At 35.0% G+C, this 17277-nt stretch overlaps 1 long non-coding RNA gene across 2 annotated transcripts in view; it reads right to left on the bottom strand.

Annotated features, from left to right (window-relative positions):
• Positions 1–17277, bottom strand: part of LOC137488289 (uncharacterized) — a 98382-nt gene that overhangs the window by 67649 nt on the left and 13456 nt on the right. The gene's annotated exons all lie outside the window — the stretch shown is intronic.

Raw genomic sequence — 17277 nt, 5'->3', positions numbered from 1 at the left:
CATTCAGTCCGAGGATAAACCTGGCAAAAAACGGTCAACATTTCGGTGTTTTATTGGGATCTCATAAAGGACTGACATTACACTCTAAACAAATGCTTGATTGTTTTAGGGACTTGAGGATAAAGGCCAAGGAGTACATTCAGTCCATAGATAAAATCTGACAACCAATGTAAAAAAACATGGGTGAATGTTTCAATGTTTTATTAGGATCTCATAAAGACATAACTCAAAACATGCTTGGTTGTTTTAAAACAAATTTAAGTAAAATATGGGTTTTTGTTTTATTTTTGGCAGAGATTTTTCTGGTTTAAAGCAATAAATTATTTGAGTTGGAATAAGAAATAATACATATTTAAAATGTATTTTTTAGAAAATTTTCTTAAATAACTTTGCTTAAAGAGACTCAGCCTCAAGTTGTTCCAAACCTTTATGGATTTATTTTAAAATAATTTAATTTCAAGAATATTGGAGAGTGGCAGCCAATGACACCCAAATTAGAAAAAAAAAATACTGTAGGACTATATGGATACCAGTTTCCAACATTCTTCAAAATATCTCCTTTTGTCCTCAACAGAATAAATATGAGGGCGAATAAATGTACATTTTTGGGTAACCATCACTTTAAGTAGATCAATTGTAAATGTAAGAATATTTAAATGTTTGGAGCAAAGATTAAATAGTGATGTTGATTTTATGTGATAATTCAATAACAGAAAGACATTTCACACCCGTTATGGTCTGGTTTTTTTTCTGTTTTGCCAATGGAAATTATTCCAAACAAAGTCAAAGCAGAACATTTGTGTCAGTTTCATTCTAGAACAAAACTGTTAGGTTTGAGAGTCACTGTATGAATAATTTAATTGTATTAAAGGGATAGTTCACCCAAAACTGAAAATTCATTAATTTACTGACCCTTCACTTGTCACAAACTTGCTCGTTTCTATATCAAAAATGGCAGATATTAACTTCCATGCATGTTTTGTTTGTTTTTTTTTTTTTGTCCTAGAAAGAATGTAAACGGAACTTTCTTCTAAATAAATTGGTTTGTGTTTATCAGAAGAAAAAAAAGAAAATCAAAAACATTTGAAACATTTAAAACCACTTGAGTACAATTTCCTTTCTGGGTGGACTATCCCTTTAAACTGATCTGAATTTTTTATTTCTACTGGGTTCTGTCCATATTTTACCCTAAATTGTGTTAAAACAACTCAAGATTTTTTTGTTAAGAGTATAAGATTAGAATTCACTCAAATGCCATAGACGAGACCTGGCAAAATAAGATCTGCTTTCGCGATTTCAAGGACCTCAAAATTGCCTGGAATTACGTCGATTGTCAAACTTGCTTGGTACATTTATTCTGAAACCATTTTGACAGAAAAAAGCAAAGACAGTCTAGGATTATGGAGTCTACAAGTGTTTCTTCTTGCCTGCTGATGTGAGCTTCTTAGGATTTTGGGGTTTATCGTGTTGAAGATGGCTAATTTAGCAAGATAGCGCAGCTCAGGACAACTGATACCTCAATGGCTGTTCGGAGGGTAAATTTACTGAGACCTGAGGGATGATTTGAAGAAATTACTTTGATTTTTGACTTTCAATGACCTTGGTCTAATAAACTAAAACCCAGAGACTTTATATGAGTAGCTACATTATCAAGCCATGGTGTGAAGTTTGTTTGTCAATCATGAACTCGTAGTTCAACAGTGTCACAATACGGTTTGACATTCGATCATTTAATTCAAGATAATTTCACAAGAAAACTAACTATTCTATTTATTGGTGAAAAAGTGGCTAATTCGTACAATTTATACAATTATATATAATTATATATAAATATTATATTTATGTTTATGAAAAACACATTTTTTAAAAAGGTATGCCCCCAATCCCTACCCTTAAACTCTACCGTCATTGAGGGATTAGTAATTTGAACTAAAATGTACAAATGAGATCGTACAAATTAGCCAAAAGTTACGAATATCTGTGAGATTGTGTTGTATAATCATATAAGGAGTAGTTGAGGTAAAATTTTTCATCGTCTAGGGTCTGTTTTAAACAATGCAAGTCTAAAGTAAAGTCTCACAACAAAACGTAACTATTTTAAGTATTGGCAAACAAGGTAATTACAGTTAGCGAAAACGAACGAGAAAACGAAAACTCAAATTTAAAATAATTGTCAACTGAAATAAAAATAAAGTACTAACTGAAACTGTACTGTGTACATACAGGACTAACTGAAACTATAATAGCACAAACCTGCTTCGTTTTCGTATTAGTAAATGTATTTGATACATAATCTTACTGTAAGCTTTTTAGAAGTAAATATAATTCGTGCTGCAGGTGTTTGACCCTTTCGCACCTCAGTGTCTGTCATCCTGTTATTGGCCAGATCGAGCCAGTTCTCCAACAGTCAGTTCTCACTGTTGCTCCCGCGACAAAAACAATGAGTGGACATGACAGCAGCACGGTGACAGAATTGAATACAGACACTTAAAACTATTAATTTAACACATTTGTGCCCAATAATGGGTTTTATTTCTGTATCGCTAACGAATCTTTTTAACCGGATCTTCTAAGTGTACCGGTTGAACTAGTTTACCAAAACGAACAAAATCATTTGAAATGATTCGCGTCTCCACCAACTACTTGCTTTATAACAAGCCTAATACCCCCCTCTGACTCTAAATAATCCAATATTTACTCTCATTCAGTTATTAACAGTAACGTTACACTGAGATCACATTTGTAAAGGGGTGAACCGATAATACTGCGCATGCGTGATTCAGTGAACCAAACACAAACAGTACATGGCAGCCTGCTGTGACTGAACCAAACTTAAACAACAGCACTGCGGGTAAACGGGGGGCTTAAATGAGAGGATCTGGTGAAAAATGTAAGCTTATTTTTTAACAGAAAATCGTAATAGAATTTATATAAGTGAATCATGATTAAGTTGGGTTGCAAAACTTTACTATAAGACATTTTTCAGATCAAGGTGATGTTTTAACTGACTGAAATGACTATTGCTGACTACACAATTTTGGTATGTTAAGTTCTAACATCCACGTTAAATATCTGAACTTCCCATCACTACTGTCTATCTAACCTCAATGCAGCCTTGCACACATATTGTACTTAAGGCTGCTATCTTGTGGGCTGTTATGTTTGAATTTAAGGATGGGGAGATGGTATTAGTGGATGATAGTGTTCATGTGTCCTCTAAATGCAGGTTTCAGGAAACGTATGGCAATGTATGAGTTTTTATTATACAATGTTTATTCTTTTGATTTTGAATCTTGCACCAAACAAATGTCCTTATTTAGAAAAAATAAATAAACTAATACTGAAACGAATAAAAACTAAACTAAAACCAAGCGATTTCAAAATATAGAAACTAATAAAAACTAGTAAATCTAAAAGCTAATTAAAACAAACTGAATTTGAAAACAAAAAGTCGAAGAAAATGAAAAATAAACTAAAACTAATAAAAAATCCAAAACTATTATAACCTTGTTGGCAGAACAGTGGCTATTCCGTACAACTTTTTATGATTTCATATTTATGAAAACATATTATTTTTAAGAGGCGCACTCCCACACCCAATCTTACAAAAGAAACTGTGTTGTATAATTATATAAAATGAGTATTTGAGGTTGAGGTTTAATTTTTCGGTAGGGTCTGTTTTAAACAATGAATGCCAAAATTAATGCCTCAAGAAAACGTAACTATTTTATGTATTGGCGAAAAATTTCAGATATATGCAAACATTTTATTTTCAAAACAAGGCATGCTCCCAAACCACACCCCTAAACCCAACCATCATTGGGGGATGAGTAATTCTTACTAAAAAGTTCAAAACAAAATTGTAAAAATTTCAACAAACTAGCCAAATAATTACAAATTAGATAGGAATGAGATTGAGTTGAATAATCATATAAGTTTAGTATTTGAGGTTTAATTGTTCAGTGTCTGTAGGTTGTGTTTTGAACAATAAATGTCAAAAGTAATGTGTCAAAACAAAACAGAACTATTTTATTTATTAGAAAAAAAGTGTCTAATTCTTACAAATATATACAATTTGATATATATGAAAACCAATTTTAAAAAGGAGGCATGTCCCCAATCCCCACCACCAAACACAACCGTCATTGCGGGATGAGTAAGTCTTATAAAATGTATAAATCAAATGATAAATATTCATATGAATTAGCCAAATAGTTACAAATTTCATGAGATTGTGTCATAGAGTCATATAAAATAAGTATTTGAGGTTGAGGTTTAATCTTCAGTGTCTGTGGGGTCTGTTTTTAATAATGAATGTCAAAAGTAATGTCTAACAAGAAAACGTAACTATTTTATGTATTGGAAAAAAAATGATATTTAGTACAACTTTATATGATTTCATATTTATGAAAACAAATCATTTTTAAGAGGCACGCTCCCAAACCCCCACCCCAATCTTACAAAAGAAATTGTGTTGTTTAATCATACAAAATGAGTATTTGAGGTTGACTGTAGAGTCTGTTTCGAACAATGAATGTCAAAATTAATGTCTCACAAGAAAACGTAACTATTTTATGTATTGGCGAAAAAATTTCTACAAATTTCTACAGTTTTAAATATATGCAAACATATCATTTTCAAAACAAGGCACGCTCCCAAACCACACCCCTAAACCCAACCATCATTGGGGGATGAGTAATTCTTACTAAAAGGTTCAAAACAAAATTGTAAAAATTTCAACAAACTAGCCAAATAATTACAAATTAGATAGGAATGAAATTGTGTTGTATAATTATATAAAATGAGTATATGAGGTTTAATTTTTCAGTGTCTGTAGGTTTCGTTTTGAACAATAAATGTCAAAAGTAATGTGTCAAAACAAAACTGAACTATTTTATTTATTAGAAAAAAAGTGTCTAATTCTTACAAATATATACAATTTGATATATATGAAAACCAATTTTAAAAAAGAGACATGTCCCCAATCCCCACCACCAAACACAACCGTCATTGCGGGATGAGTAAGTCTTATAAAATGTATGAATCAAATGATAAATATTCATATGAATTAGCCAAATAGTTATGAGTTTCATGAGATTGTATCATAGAGTCATATAAAATGAGTATTTGAGGTTGAGGTTTAATCTTCAGTGTCTGTGGGGTCTGTTTTTAATAATGAATGTCTAACAAGAAAACGTAACTATTTTATGTATTGGGAAAAAAATTATATTTAGTACAACTTTATACGATTTCATATTTATGAAAACATATTATTTTTAAGAGGCACGCTACCAAACCCCCACCCCAATCTTACAAAAGAAATTGTGTTGTATAATCATATAAAATTAGTATCTGAGGTTATTGCAGGGTCTGTTTTCAATAATGAATGTCAATATTAATGTCTCACAAGATAACGTAACTATTTTATGCGTTGGCGAAAAATTTCTACAATTTCAAATATATGCAAACATATCATTTTCAAAACAAGGCACGCTCCCAAACCACACCCCAAAACCCAACCATCACTGGGGGATGAGTAACTCTTACTAAAATGTATGAATCAAATAATTAAAAATACATACGAATTAGCCAATTAGTTACGAATTGCTTGAGATTGAGGTTAAGGTTTAATTTTCGAGAGGGTGCTCGCTGCAGAGCCATTTGAGCAGAGCTGAGCTCCAGCGAGGGGGAGCATGAGCTGTCGCTCCTCCTCCTGTAAGCTGTTTTAATGCGTACACCAACCCCACCCCTAACCCCCACCCCTACCCCCAGTGACATCACTCGTAGAAGAAGTGCAAAAAAGGTGGAGCTCAAGCTCAAGCTCCCCCTCGCTGGAGCTTAGCTCGCCCAAATGGCTCTGCAGCGAGCACCACTTGTAATTTTCTGTGTCTGTGGGGTCTGTTTTTAACAATGAATGTCAAAAGTAATGTCTAACAAGAAAACGTAACTATTTTATGTATTGGCAAAGAAAAAAAGTGTCTATTTCGCACAACTTTATACGATTTCATATTCATATTATATAGGACCATTTCCTAACAAAGAAATACGTCTACTTTATGCCAACTAAAGATTGGCAAGCACAACATTCATATAGCAACAGATGCAGCAAAAAAAAAAAAAACGTTTTAACTAAAATGACAAAACTACCAGATGATTAAAAAAAAACATTGAGAAACAAAGTGTAAAGTGTAGACAATTGATCTAATATATTAATTACACTAATTATTTACTAAATATTCCAATGAAAAAAATGATCAAAATATAAGAGGATTACAGCTCACTGAGCAAAAGTGAAGAAAAACACAAATTTATCTAGTGAATGGCATTACTTTTAATCATTTAATTCAATAATAAGTGCATCAGGTCATAAAACCAAACATTTAATGAAAATGACCAGTTGATTGAACAAAATTAAGAATAAAAGAAAATCTTCCCAGCAAAACATACAGTGTAAGTCAGAATTATTAGCCCCCTTCAAACTTTTTTCTTCTTTTTTTTTTAATTTCACAAAGGATGTTGAACAGAGCAAGGAAATTTTCACAGTATGTCTGATAATATTTTTTCTTCTAAAAAAAAAAGTCTTATTTGTTTTATTTCGGCTTGAATAAAAGCAGGTTTTAATTTTTTAAACACCATTTTAGGAACAAAATTATTAGCCCCTTTAAGCTATATTTTTTCTCGATAATCTACAGAGAAAAATCACTGTTATACAATAACTTGCCTAATTACCCTAACCTGCCTAGTTAACCTAATTAACCCAGTTAAGCTTTTAAATGTCACTTTAAGATGTATAGAAGTGTCTTTAAAAACATCTAGTAAAATATTATTTACTGTCATCATGACAAAGATAAAACAAATCAGTTATTATAAATGAGTTATTAAAACTATTATGTTTAGAAATGTGTTGAAAAAATCTGCGGGTAAACGGGGGTCTTAAATGAGAGGATCTGGTGAAAAAAGTAAGTTTATTTTTTAACAGAAAATCGTAATGCAATTTAAATAAGTGAATCATAATTAAGTTGGGTAGCAAAACTTTACTATAAGACATTTTTCAGATCAAGGTGATGTTTTAACTGACTGAAATGACTATTGCTGACTACATAATTTTGGTATGTTAAGTCCTAACATCCACGTTAAATATCTGAACTTCCCATCACTACTGTCTATCTAACCTCAATGCAGCCTTGCACACATATTGTACTTAAGGCTGCTATCTTGTCAGCTGTTATGTTTTAATTTGAGGATGGGTAGACGGTATTGGTGGATGATAGTGTTCATGTGTCCTCTAAATACAGGTTTCAGGAAACGTATGGCAATGTATGAGTTTTTATTATACAATGTTTATTCTATTGATTTTGAATCTTGCACCTAAGAAATGTCCTTATTTAGAAAAAATAAATAAACTAATACTGAAACGAATGAAACTAAAACCAATCAATTGTAAAATTATGTCTGATAATATTTTTTCTTCTAAAAAAAATCTTATTTGTTTTATTTCGGCTTGAATAAAAGCAGGTTTTAATTTTTTAAACACCATTTTAGGAAAAAAATTATTAGCCCCTTTAAGCTATATTTTTTCTCGATAATCTACAGAGAAAAATCACTGTTATACAATAACTTGCCTAATTACCCTAACCTGCCACCTAATTAACCTAGTTAAGCTTTTAAATGTCACTTTAAGATGTATAGAAGTGTCTTTAAAAACATCTAGTAAAATATTATTTACTGTCATCATGGCAAAGATAAAACAAATCAGTTATTATAAATGAGTTATTAAAACTATTATGTTTAGAAATGTGTTGAAAAAATCTGCGGGTAAATGGGGGGCTTAAATGAGAGGATCTGGTGAAAAAAGTAAGTTTATTTTTTAACAGAAAATCGTAATGCAATTTAAATAAGTGAATCATAATTAAGTTGGGTAGCAAAACTTTACTATAAGACATTTTTCAGATCAAGGTGATGTTTTAACTGACTGAAATGACTATTGCTGACTACACAATTTTGGTATGTTAAGTTCTAACATCCGCGTTAAATATCTGAACTTCCCATCACTACTGTCTATCTAACCTCAATACAACCTTGCACACATATTGTACTTAAGGCTGCTATCTTGTGGGCTGTTATGTTTGAATTTGAGGATGGGTAGACGGTATTGGTGGATGATAGTGTTCATATGTCCTCTAAATACAGGTTTCAGGAAACGTATGGCAATGTATGAGTTTTTATTATACAATGTTTATTCTATTGATTTTGAATCTTGCACCTAACAAATGTCCTTATTTAGAAAAAATAAATAAACTAATACTGAAACGAATAAAAACTACACTAAAACCAAGCGATTTTAAAATTATGTCTGATAATATTTTTTCTTCTAAAAAAAGTCTTATTTGTTTTATTTCGGCTTGAATAAAAGTAGGTTTAATTTTTTAAACACCATTTTAGGAACAAAATTATTAGCCCCTTTAAGCTATATTTTTTCTCGATAATCTACAGAAAAAAATCACTGTTATACAATAACTTGCCTAATTACCCTAACCTGCCTAGTTAATCTAATTAACCTAGTTAAGCTTTTAAATGTTACTTTAAGATGTATAGAAGTGTCTTTAAAAACATCTAGTAAAATATTATTAACTGTCATCATGGCAAAGATAAAACAAATCAGTTATTATAAATGAGTTATTAAAACTATTATGTTTAAAAATGTGTTTAAAAAATCTGCTCTCCGTTAAACAGAAATTGGGGAAAAAATAAACAAGCGGTCTAATAATTCAGGGGGGCTAATAATTCTGACTTCAACTGTATTATTAAAAAAAATGTTTTCAGATTATTAAACAAAATAAAAGGGATAAAAAATTAAAAATTTTTTAAAATAACCAAAATACCAGATAAGAAAAACAATAATCAAATAATCTATATATTTTATTTGAAATCCAAAAACAAAGATATTTTTCAGATGATAAAACTGTGCAAAATATTTACCAAAAGACTACATGATTATGACTCAGCATATTTGTTTTAAGTACATACATTCCAGCAAGCACTTGATAAAAAGAGACCTTAATTAAAGCATAAAAATGATGCAGGGGTCATTGATTAGTGAACTGCGCTGCTGTTGGAGCAGGTGTGTTTGAGGACGCAGAAACCGCGGCTCCCTGTCGAGACATTATTTCACATTATTGATTGTCAACTAACGGGCGTCTCAGACAGGTGTCAGAACTGCTGCATGTCATTAAAATGTGCAAGAAAAAAAACACCAATCGACCCATTCAACATCGTGCTTACATCCCTGTTTAATTCTGATGAAAACGCACAGTCACTGAGAAATAAAACCAATGCCATATGCTGAATCTCAATTCAGTGTGTATACTTTTGAGTGTGCAACTGAAAAGTGTGCTCACTATTGGATTTGTTGCATTATCCATATTTCTTCTAATTAAAGGGATAGTTCCCCAAAAATGAACATATGCTGTTCATTTACTCACTTTAAGCAGAGATGTATAAAGTACTAGAGACACAGACTTAAGTAAAAGTACAAGTGCTCTATTAAATAAGTGACTAAAGTGGAAGTACTAAAGAATTCAGCATTTTTTGTATTTAAGTATTGCAAGTAGTTTATTCTAAAATGTACAACTCAAATACTGAAAGTAAAAATACAAGTAAAATGTTATGTAGTTATTTAAAAAAGCAGTAAACGTGATTAAGCGTGACTAGAAGAAACATGGTTTATGATTAATAACACCATTCAGCGTGACACACCTTTATTATAGCCAGCTAGTTAACGTTACGTGAACATCGCAGCATGTCATGAACCGTGGGTAGCTAACATTAGTTAACTTATCTAGCGCTTACAGATAGCTCAAGCTGCTGTGTTTTGTGTATTATATTATTTTTATCTTAACTTGATATGTTCCTTCAAATTCGACGGTGAATTTTTGAAGGCCATTATTTCACAATCTTTCAGGAGGCAGAGTATGCACTTCATTCTATGTGAATCGTCTTTCACTCCGACGAATGCTAACATGTGCTGCGTCCCAATTCGCATACTTATAATATGCCCTCAAAGTATGTACTTTTTTTGTGAAGGACAATATATAGTTTTGAGTGTGTAACAGAAGAGTATACAAGCTTTTGGGTCATACTACTTCCTCGTTAACAGATCGTTATGTTGCTTAGTTACGAGCCCTGTCAATCATCTACACATCATCCACATTTCTTTCATATTTAATTTCCTACCTTAATGGAGAAGCAGGTGAGGCAGCGGCGCAGTAGGTAGTGCTGTCGCCTCACAGCAAGAAGGTTGCTGGGTCGCTGGTTCGTACCTCGGCTCAGTTGGCGTTTCTGTGTGGAGTTTGCATGTTCTCCCTGCGTTCGCGTGGGTTTCCCCCACAGTCCAAAGACATGCGGTACAGGTGAATTGGGTAGGCTAAATTGTCCGTAGTGTATGAGTGTGTGTGTGAATGTGTGTGTGGATGTTTCCCAGAGATGGGTTGCGGCTGAAAGGGAATCCGCTGTGTAAAAACTTGCTGGATAAGTTGGCGGTTCATTCCGCTGTGATGACCCCGGATTAATAAAGGGACTAAGCCGACAAGAAAATGAATGAATGAATAAATGAATGGAGAAGCAGCAGCAGGTTAATCTCCCATTCGTCACGAGTCTTTCATGCAGAGAAATCTCCTCAGGTCTTTGGATAATTCTGATTCAGACGTTAATGTCTAAACACGTCTTTATATAAGTTCAGTGTTGTTGTTGCAGATGAAATGTAACACAGAAAACGATATTTTAAATATTTTCCAGTAATTAACAGCCATACAAACATCTTTACTGAAGCCTTTCTATTTAACGGTTGGTCTCGCGCGTCCATCATGTTTGTAGTTTGTTTACACTTTACACCAGCGTTTGTAGTTCCAATCGAATTCACGTCCAACGCGCAATGTATTGTGGCCAATATCAGCAGTTAGAGTATGGACGCTTCTACACTTTCAGTTTTTACTGGAAATAGTAAACCATTCAGGACCCTTTGGCATACTCTTTTTAACAGACTACGATTTGGGACATACTAATTCTACTTTCAAATACTATTTAGGATGGATAGTATGCGAATTGGGATGCAGCAATGGACTCTAAATAGGGCCACGGGTGGTCTTTTTCCTCATGACCATTCCCCACGAACAGTTGAAAGTGAAGGAGGTGGAATTTCTGGGTTTTCCATGTCGCAAACAAACTAAAGTGCTCATATTTAGGCTGCGCTGTCTTCTTTTATCGTCTGAATGATGACGAGCCAGCTTATTCAAACCTGTGACGGAGCCATCTGCTGCTCTGGCAGTGATGACGTGGGTTTGGAATGATTCGTTAAAGTTTTATTATTGTAACGAGTAACGATGCAGCACATAAAAAAATCTATCGGAATGAAAGTATTAAACTCATGAAAATATGTACTGAAGTAAAAGTGGAAGAAGGAGGAAAAAAACAATACAGCAGTAGAGTGCAGATACAGCCTTTTAGTACTTTTAAGACAGTTCTACTTCGTCACTATACATCTCTGCTTTTAAGTTATAAGAGATGTACAGTTGAAGTCAGAATTATTAGCCCCCCTCTATATTTTCCCCCGATTTCTGTTTAGCAGAGAGAAGTCTTTTCTAACTGATTTATTTTATCTTTGCCATGATGACAGCACATAATATTTGACTAGATATTTTTCCAGATACTAATATTCAGCTTAGTGACATTTAAAGGCTTAACTAGGTTAATTAGGGTAAAGTTAGAGTAATTAGGCAAGTCATTGTATCACAGTGGTTTGTTCTGAAGACAGTCCAAAACAAATATTGCTTGAGGGGGCTAATAATATTAACCATAAAATGGTTTTGAAAAAATTAAAAACTGTTTTTATTCTAGCTGAAATAAAACAAATTAGAATTTCTCCAGACGAAAAAATATTTTAGGAAATACTGAGAAAAATTTCTTGCTCTGTTAAACAGCATTTGGGAAATACTTCAAAAAAACTTCACGTGAGGGCTCATAATTTTGACTTTAAATATTAGTGACTTTGTTTTTCAGTAAAAATTAAAGAAGATTTTGAGCTGAATTTTTGGTTCTTGGTGATTCATATAAAGGTTGATTTATATTTCTGTGTCAAGCGCACGCCTATGCTACGGCGCAGGCTACATGTGGACACATATCCGTGGCCATCGCTGACGCGCACCTCTCATAAAATGTAGATCGTACGGGAGAGCTTAAGCTCTGTGATTGGTTGGCTTGGTAGCGCTTACGAGTGTGGGGGGAGGTGAGAGCCAGGCGAGTGTGATGCAGCGGGTGTTTACAAGTGTGTAGTCCCGTGAAGGGGCTCCAGACGGAGACTGCTGTTTTGTGTGTGCCTTATGATTAAAGTTGTTGCACGTCCGCCGGTTCCTGCCTTAAAATGAGCGAGTTTGAGCCACTTGTACATTCAGGAAGCGTTCAGAAAAAACAAAACACCAGCGAAGAAACTCAACACAGAGGAACATAAACACCTCACTGCCAACTAGCGTTTCAGAAGTGTTATTGCAGAGCAACAGAAACAGCGCACGTAAGTATGAAAGCACAGCTACGCGCGTGGCATGCGCCGTGGGTCACGCCGAGGCAGAAGTATAAACCAGGCTTAAAGGGCCATGACACCCCCCACTTTTAGTTAAAGTCTACTTCAGAATTTTTTCAAAAGATGCATGATTAATGGGCGTGGAGCTCCACGAGCATCGGGCAGGAGTGGGCGTGGCCAGCAGGGGAGAACGTGAGCGAACAACTGTTGATGTCAGTTAGCTCACAAAATGAGACAAACCGTGAGGAGACGCATGAGTTTATAATTTACACAGTTAAAATGCAAAGAAATAAACAGTGATTTAATGCCCTGCTACACTTGTTATTCGTAATTTCATTTACACATAACCACAATTTATATCATTATAAAGATAAGTGTGTTCATGTAAACCCTATAAATGAGGACTTCTCCCTCAATCCCCGTATCCAGCAGACTCAGTGCAGCAGGTCTCCTGACCTGTCGATTTTTACCATTAGCCCTGCTGGTAATCTGGAGGATTTAGGCAAACACAGCAGCATGGCGATGTGTCTGAATGTGAACGAACTCCTGATAAAAGAAAGCGTCCGCCATTCTCTAATTCTCGTGCTGCTCTCCCGACAAAAATGCTAGTAGCACACACACAGCTTTGCTGTATGATCGGCCCTGACAAGATCGCGGGGGAAAACATGCAACAAACCCCGTGGATCATGGAAACAAACGCATATGAGCCTTCATGAACGACTAAATACTGTGGCGAGTCTCACAGCTCGGGCTTGACTCTGGCAGGTCTGGCAGGTCTCATGAATAATTAAGCAGCCGGCTCTTCTCATAGGATAAGAAAACTCCGATATGAATAATAATGAGAAACCGACGCATCATCATTGCACTTGCAGTACTGCGCTACGTCGCCGATTTTGATCCTAAAAATCATTTTAAACCCGGAAGCTGAAATTAGCTGACAAAAGCTCAAAATGATCCAGTTTTCCCCACAATTAAAGCTGACAGGTGCTAACATTGTCTTAACTGATGCTCAACACACACAAATCTGTTAATATAAAAAAAAGTTCTCCAGTCTGTCCTGAACCTTTAAGGGCAGTGAATGGTGATAGGATTTTTAGATTAAAAATAAACACATAAGAACGTGTCCAAACCAATAGTCATGCCTCGTGACGACAAACTGAGGTCTTGGACGAAATGATCACTCCGTGTAAGAAATTAAACATTAGTGCATGTGCAAATGTAGTCCGTTGTAGACCTGTTGCTTTAATGACGAATGCAAATGAATGATGACTACTTGTAAAAGGACTACAATCAGACCACATTCGCACATGTGCCAAGAACTGTTTGACCACACCACAGGCATAGCCGTATTACCCTGCAGCACAAGATTGGTTACTCATTGAAGCTAAGCATGGCTGAGCCTGGTCAGTACCTGGATGGGAGACCACATGGGAAAACTTGGTTGCTGTTGAAAGTGGTGTTAGTGAAGTGGAAGAGTCCCGCGGAAAAAAAAAAGTGATTGACAGGTGGTCATTTGTTTGTAACTATTTATTTATGGTTTGGTTATGGGTAAAGCAAAGACCATGTGGGTCAGGTAGTGAAAACGGTAGGCTACAATTAATTAATTCGGTATAAATTAATTGATATTTAACAACCACCCCCATCCCCCGTCTAGGACGACAATGGCCATCATGATGTTTCACATTAGACATCGTACAATGCCAAATTGGTCAACATTGCCCAACCCTAATTCAGAAGTTAACAGCCTAATGAGTCTTTATAAAAGTTCACATTTTTAGGTTAGATTATTAATAAACAACCGTTCAAACATTTTTACATTAGCCTCGATACCTAACTCTTGATCTTGTACGTTAGAGATCTGCATCCCCGCAGCTGTCCCGCGGGCGCCGCGTGACCCGACCATATTTCTGCGGCTCGGGAATAAATCGCGGGAGCGGTCGGTAACGGGTTTAATTTGGGACGGGAGCGGGCTGTCTAGCAATATCGCTCCCGACTCCCGAGCGAGCACGCATATGTGTGTAAATGAAATAGCGCGATATTGTGTTTAGCTTGTTTTTTGCTGTGTGTGTTTGTATGTGTGCGCACGCACGAATGAGAGGGGTGTGTGTGTGTGTGTGTGTGTGTGTGTGTGTGTGTGTATGTGTGTGTGTGTGTGTGTGTATGTGTGTGTGTGTTAGTGTGTGTGTGTGCACGCGCGAATATGAGAGAGAGAGAGAGAGCTTTGCCTGTGTGTGTGTGTGCTTGGTGCTTATGTGTGTGTGTGTGTGTGTGTGTGTGTTAATGCGTGCGCGCGAATGAGAGAGAGAGCTTTGCCTGTGTGTGTGCTTGGTGCTTATGTGTGTGTGTTAGTGCGCGCGCGCGAATGAGAGAGAAAGAGCTTTGTCTGTGTGTGTGTGCTTGGTGCTGTGTGTGTTTGTGTTTATACAGACAGCTTGTTATAGGCTGTCTGGACTGTATAGCTGGGTGATTTTCGGTTTTGTTCTCCCCCCGCTCTTTAGCGGGATCAGGCGCGGTGGGTAGAAAACGGGGCGGGTCAGGCAGCGGGACAACAAATGCTTAATATATGCGGTCGGGTTCGGGCTAAAACCTGGCGGGTGCGGGCGGGAGCGGGATTCAAAATTTAGTCCCGTGCAGATCTCTAGTGTGTCCACCATATTTGCAGTTTTTTTTTGCAGTTTTTATTTTTTTTTTGCACAAGTTTGTAGTTCTGATGGAATTCTTGTCCAATGTGCAATGCATTCTGGGCAATATTAGCACTAAACCAGCATTTCTACCAGAAATACCTCTACGCTCAAAGTATTATGATTTGGGACATTAATTCTAGTTTATTATTTAGGACGTACAACGTGAATTTGGAGGCACCAACTGTTTTAAGAGGACATATTATGCAAAAATCCCTTTTATAAGAGGTTTAAACACAGTTGTGTGGCAGCAGTGCGTGAATATAAGCAGCTTCTAATGGTACAAATGTATTCGTTTTATTTTTTATAAACACACTTGATAGAAACAAAACACTTTGATCGACATTCTCTCTTTGTATGTGTCAGAGGAGAAAAGCCCCGCCCACTTGTGACAATATCTCCCTCATTAGCATAGGATGTCATTCTTTTTTCTGAATCTGCTACTATGCTGATACACTGGCATTTGTAACTCCGCCTCCTTCTGAAAAGAGCACAATCTCATTTGAATTTAAAGTGACAGTCACCAAAATTCCACAATTAGGATCAAAGCCTAAAAGGGGCAGTTTAAGAGAGTTAGAAAACATCTTTTGTGTGGTGTTTTGAGCTGAAACTTCAGACACACTATAAGTCTCTGATGTCCCTATTTTACATCCTGTGCTCTTTAATACTTGGACACTGAAACTACGCAAAGAGGAAAAATATGTTTGTTTGATTAATTCCTAATGCAATGTGAACCACGATGTCTGGATGATCGTGGAGGAAAAATATGAGGGAGGAAAAATATGTTTGTTTGATTAATTCCTAATGCAATGTGAACCACGATGTCTGGATGATGCAAAAGTACAAACAGAACTTGGATGAAAAAGCAAATATGATTCATTGGATTGTGATATTATCTAATAAATGTGTATTAAGAAGAGTTTCAAATACTGTAGAGTTCTGATTAAAAGCACGGTTTACGAATTTCTGTGAACTATGATGAAGCCAAAGATGATAGTATTTTCTTGTGTAACTTAGACGTCATAGGAGTGGATTGTGTCACAATTGTTACAGCTTTATTGTTATTAACTTTGATGTGTCTATGGTGTTTTGAGGGTTGTGATATTTGAATGTGATTGATTATGTCTTTAGATTAGCTTTTTTTTTTCTTTTGGAGATAAAATTGTTAAAATGTTTTTTTTTTTGCACTAACAATTGGAATAAAGATGAAATATAAAAATGTATGACGGTTTTATTTTATAATTCATTAAAGAACTGAAAGCTCAAATTAAATGCAACAACATCTAAGGAATGTTTTGTTACTTGAAGTAGTCTGGCAGTGTTTCCCAATCCTATTTCTGGAGGCACACCAACAGCGCATATTTTGGATGTCTCCCTTATCTGAACTATGTACACTGTGTGTGGAGTTTGCATGTTCACCCAGTGTTGGCGTGGGTTTTCTCCGGGTGCTCCGGTTTACCCTATCGGGAAATTGAATAATCTAAATTGTCCATAGTGTATGTGTGTGAATGAGAATATGGATATATATATATATACACACACACACACACACACACATACACACACACACACATTATATATACATATATTATATATATATATATATATATACACACATATATATATATATATAAATATACACATATATATATATATATATATATATATATATATATATATATATATATATATATATATATATATATATATATATACACATATATACATTAGTGCTGTCAAAATTAGCACATTAACGCATGCGATTAATTTAAAATATTTAACTCGTAAAAAAATTACGCAATGAACACAGTTGCAGTCTTTTTATTTCCTGTTGTGGTCGATGTGTGTTCAACATGCAAAGAAATATGGATAAGACCAATGAAGCACTTTTTGAAGGCAAGTTTTTAGTATAAAACAATTAATGTCGCATTACCAGGCTATTCAGCGTTTCCTCCAGAGTTCGACTAATTTCGTATGTTTCATTTTTAATCCTTCGACTTTTGTTTTAATGGAATTTGATACCGC

The sequence above is a fragment of the Danio rerio genome, chromosome 2, assembly GCF_052040795.2.
Source record: "Danio rerio strain M-AB ecotype USA chromosome 2, GRCz13ab, whole genome shotgun sequence".
NCBI lineage: Eukaryota > Metazoa > Chordata > Actinopteri > Cypriniformes > Danionidae > Danio > Danio rerio.
This window is presented reverse-complemented; position numbering and strand designations above follow the sequence as displayed.